Source organism: Lathyrus oleraceus, chromosome 1, assembly GCF_024323335.1.
Source record: "Lathyrus oleraceus cultivar Zhongwan6 chromosome 1, CAAS_Psat_ZW6_1.0, whole genome shotgun sequence".
Lineage (NCBI taxonomy): Eukaryota > Viridiplantae > Streptophyta > Magnoliopsida > Fabales > Fabaceae > Lathyrus > Lathyrus oleraceus.
Genome location: NC_066579.1, coordinates 404,825,749 through 404,831,053, shown reverse-complemented (window position 1 = coordinate 404,831,053; position 5,305 = coordinate 404,825,749).

The window sequence follows — 5,305 nt, the reverse complement described above, 5'->3', positions numbered from 1 at the left end:
ATTTGTACGCTCATAAGCGTAAAAAAATATAAATACAAGAAAATTTTAAATAAGATAATAATATTAAAAGTATTCAACAAATCTCATACAAACATATGATCCAACAAGGTAAAAATAATGTTCATCTCAAAAAGACCTAATCTAGAGTAACTCAGCTACTTATTCATAAATTTACAAATATTATTAGTTGATAAGCATTCATCATCAAAAAATCTATGGAATAATTGCTCTATTATGACTCTAATGTGATTCAAAATTTCCCTATGAATGTCCTTAACCGTCACTTGCTGTCTAAAATTCAGAACCCTCAAAAAAGTGGCCAGAAGTAGCTTTAAAAACAAATATACGTGTCATCCAAAAAGCGCAATGGCACGCCTGATGCAAGCCTCATGGCGCTGTGATGAGATGCATTGCGGGCGTGAGAAATCCGGAAGCAAATCCTTCGTTTTCTTCTTCTTTTTTTCATAAATTTCACTAAGTCTTTGTTTCTTCCTTGCATTGATATTTTGCTCAATTCTTCACACTTTTACATGGCTTTTGGTCATTATTTTTCCAAATTCATCCGAACTTTCTCATAAAATTCATGTAATGACGACTTTCATCACAACCCTAAACTTAAACTATTTCTTGTCCTTAAGTAACCTGTCTGGAAACTGAAGATTTTATCATAATTAAAATGTTTGTCCTTACCAATGAATGTCACCTTTTTATGATCAACACTCAGGTTCTCTGCTTCGATCCAATAACTCGTAAAATCTCTTCCGACATACAAGTACTCAACATGTCTCTCATCTCACAATTATGCACTCAATTTGATAATGTAATCACTCAATCAACATACAAAAGCATTTAACAATGAATTTGAAAATTTTCTAATCGAATCAAATTCAAATTTAAACACACACTTTTGAGGTCTTTTACAGGGTGTAATGTGGCTTATGTCCTGATAGGATAATAGGCTTAAACCTTTAGATTTAGGTACCTAGTTTTCCCGATGTTATAAAATTCCTTCCATATCACTCTTCTATTGTTCACTTCGTACTAGAGAATTTGCATATTGTTGGTCTTATTTTTCACGCACACAAAATTGAACAAACTATTTTAACTTCTTCTTTTTCTTTTTCTGTTTTACCGATTTCTCTATTATCCCTACCCCAAAATTATCCATTTCTAACTTCCAAGAGCAACCCCAAACTTTTTTATTTTGCATCGAACAAGTAAAACAATTATTTCTACCTAAATCCAAGAAGGGTGGTAAGAATTTATCTTACAAGTCAATATATACGAATGGGTCACCGAAAGAAATGATGAGGCTCAAAGTGGTTAAACAACGAATATTATCATATTGATACAAGGTGACTTAAAAGGTTTAGAGTTTTCACAAACAACTGCCTCAATGTGTGCTTATCAAATCAATAGACTCGAAATCAAAAAAGTGCAATTCAAGAAAATGACTAATGCATAGATACTCTCATAAGAAGAAAAAGTATACAATTGAAAATATTTGGCTCAACCATTACAAGCCGAGGTATCTTGAGAATGTGTACAGGTAGTCAATTTTCCTTTTCTTTATCAATCTTCAAGGGAACTTCATTGTTGATCTCTTCCATACTTTCTTTTTCTGGTGACTTTTTCTTTTCTTTTTTTCATGATGGTACTAGTAAGATAAAAAATTAAAAAGGGAAAGAAAAACAGCAGCAAACAAATTCATTAACTTCAAGAAACACTACGCCAAAAACTGGAATAGACAACGCACCTTAGAGGGCGCTTTATTACAAAAGCGCACTCTAAAGTGAAGCGAAAAAATAAGGAGCGAACAACTGGAATAGACAGCGCACTTTAGAGGGTGCTTTTGTAATAAAGCGCCCTCTAAGGTGAAGCGAAAAAATAAGGAGGAGATAGAGGGACAACAATACATGGCGCTTTTTAGAAAGCGCCCTCTAAGGTTACCCTTAGAGGGCGCTTTTAAAGAAGCGCTCTATAAGTCCATGTGCATTTCCAATTTATAAAGCGCTTTTGGAAAGCCTTAGAGAGCGCTTTCATAAGCGCCCTCTTAGGTCCCCTTTAGAGGGCACTTTTTTTCCACAAGCGCCCTCTAAGGTCCCCTTTAGTAAACATTAAAATTATAACATACTGCGCGTTTTGTTATTTCACTCTCTGTTATTTTCGTTCTTTTTCACGTTAGGGTTCTCACTGCTACGATTTTCGCTACTTCTAAGGCGTTCTCCTTCCACCTCTGTTAGATCTACGACGTTTCCTCCTTCTACCAATCAAAGGTACACTATGCAGCTTATGAGTGTATTTATTCTAGCATACATTATTACTTGCACTATTGCTTTGTTTTAGCTTTGCCCCATTTCAGTTTTATGTTATTGTTGTCTATGCTATGTTTGTTTCGACCATCAAAATTAATGATGAAGAAAAAAAATGAAATTTTATGATTTATTATTGACTCATTTGTTGGTTAACCCTGTGAAGTTTCAATATTCATAGTCATTTAAATAGTTTGGGTTTATTAGGCAAGTGACGGTTGGTTTTTAAATTGCGGAATTTGATATCGCTATGAATCACATTTGTTGGTTAACCCTGTAAAGTTTCAATATTCATAGTCATTTAAATAGTTTGGGTTTATTAGGCAATTGACGGTTGGTTTTTAAATTGCTGAATTTGATATCGCTATGAATCACATTCAAAGACTGTTGTTAGGGTTCGGTTATGGTTGCATTATAGAGACATTAGAAACCTTTGATTTTGCGGCTTAGATTGTAGTTTAACAACATTTTGTAAAACCCTAAAAAAGTTTCAAATTTTTTACTATTCAGGCAGCAATATCTAAAACACCTTCTACCAATCAAAGGTACACTATGCAGCTTATGAGTGTATTTATTCTAGCATACATAGCGTAGCTAGTAACTTAAGAAGTTTAGGTATGGATGTTATTTGATAGAGTAAATGGAGACATGAATGCCCTGCACAGAGACTAACTCAATAAAGCGAAATTGTTTTGTCTCATCCCATTTTTGGTTTCTCTTCTGAAATTGTTTTTTGTTTATTCTAATTAGTAATGGATAATACATGGATGTCTTCCAATCGATTGTCGAGAGAGTACGAGAATGGGGTATCAGAATTCGTTAAGTTTGCCGTTGCGCACGCCGAAGACCCCAGTAAAATGATATGTCCTTGCTTGGGTTGTTGTTATGGGAAACGGGTTGACGCAGTTCAGTTGACATCGCATCTAATGAGGCATGGAATTGATCGAAGTTATACATGTTGGAATTTGCATGGTGAGAAAAGTAACGAGAATGTTGAACCGGGGGATAGTACGACCTATGCCTCAAACTATAGTGGCGCAGATACATACGATTGTGATCGAGTTGAAGAGATTGCAGAAGCACTTGAAGGAGATCTTAAGGATTGTCCCGAAATGTTTGAGAGGTTGGTAAGTGATGCAGAGAAACCTTTGTATGATGGTTGCACTAAATTCACAAGATTGTCTGCGGTATTAAAGTTGTACAACTTAAAGGAGGGCAATGGATGGTCGGATAAAAGTTTCACAGAGTTATTAGCCCTTTTGAAAGATATGCTTCCTGAGGATAATGTTCTTCCCAATCGAACATATGAGACCAAAAAGATGTTGTGCTCTATTGGCATGAGCTATGATAAGATACATGCATGTCCAAACGATTGCGTTTTGTTTCGAAATGAGTATGCATCGTTAAATGAGTGTCCTAAATGCGGTGTCTCGCGATATAAGAACAAGTTGTCTCCAGCAAAAGTCTTGTGGTATTTTCCTGTTATTCCGAGATTTAGACGCATGTTTCGTAGTGAAACCGATTCAAGACACTTGACCTGGCATGCAGATGAAAGAATTATAGATGGAAAGTATCGACATCCGGCAGATTCACCACAGTGGTTGAAAATTGATAATGATTATCCTGAATTTGGAGAAGAATCAAGAAACCTTCGCTTGGCATTATCTACTGATGGAATGAACCCACACGATATCCAGAGTATCTCACACAGTACATGGCCTGTGATTATTATGATTTATAACCTACCTCCATGGCTATGTATGAAGCGTAAGTACATGATGTTGTCTATGTTGATTTCTGGACCTAAACAACCAGGGAATGACATAGACGTGTACTTGAAGCCCTTAATCGAAGATTTAAAGATTTTGTGGGAGACCGGTGTGGAGGTTTATGATGGATATAGGAAAGAAAGTTTCAACTTGAGGGCGATGTTGTTTGGCACAATTAATGATTTTCGAGCATACGGAAATCTATCAGGGTATAGCATAAAAGGTCAATGTGCGTGTCCTATTTGTGAAGATAAAACAGATTGGAAGCGCTTGGAGTTTGGTCAGAAGAATGTCTTTCTCGGTCATCGGAGATTCTTAAATTCAAATCATCACTACCGTGGATGGAGAAAGGCGTTCAATGGAGAGACAGAATAAGGCAGAGCTCCACCTATATTGACGGGTGATCAAATTTTTGAAAAGGTGAAAGATTTGGATACTCAGTTTGGCAAGCCTTTTGCCCACACACTTGTCAAAAGTGGGTGGAAGAAGAGGTCAGTTTTTTTTGAATTGCCGTATTGGAAGTCCTTGTATGTGAGACATTTTCTTGATGTTATGCATATTGAAAAAAATGTATTTGAAAGTGTTATTGGCACGTTACTCAATATACAAGGAAAGTCTAAGGATGGCCTTAAGGCAAGAAAGGACTTGATAGTGATGGGAATAAGAACTGAATTAGGACCCTTGAAGAAAGGAAAACGAACATATCTACCGCCTGCTGCTTATACTCTATCTAGAAAGGAGAAAAAAACATTGTGTAAGTTTCTAAGTGAAGTTAAAGTTCCAGAAGGGTACTCTTCAGATATTAGAAGACTTATGTCTATGAAAGACCTCAAGTTAAAGAGTTTAAAGACCCATGATTGCCATGTTATAATGGAACATTTTCTCCCAATAGGTATACGTTCTATTCTTCCAGAAAAAGTAAGAAGCTCTATAACTAAGTTGTGTTCTTTCTTCAAGTCAATTTGCAGTAAGGTGATCAATCCTGCGATCTTACCAATGTTGCAAAAAGAAATCGTTATTACTTTGTGTGAGCTTGAAATGTTTTTTCCTCCATCATTTTTTGACATAATGGTACATCTAGTTGTTCATCTTGTGAAAGAGACACAATTGTGTGGACCAACTTATATGAGATGGATGTACCCTGTTGAACGTTATATGAAAATATTAAAAGGGTACGTGAAGAACCGAAGTCGACCAGAAGGTTGTATGGTTGAAAGATACATT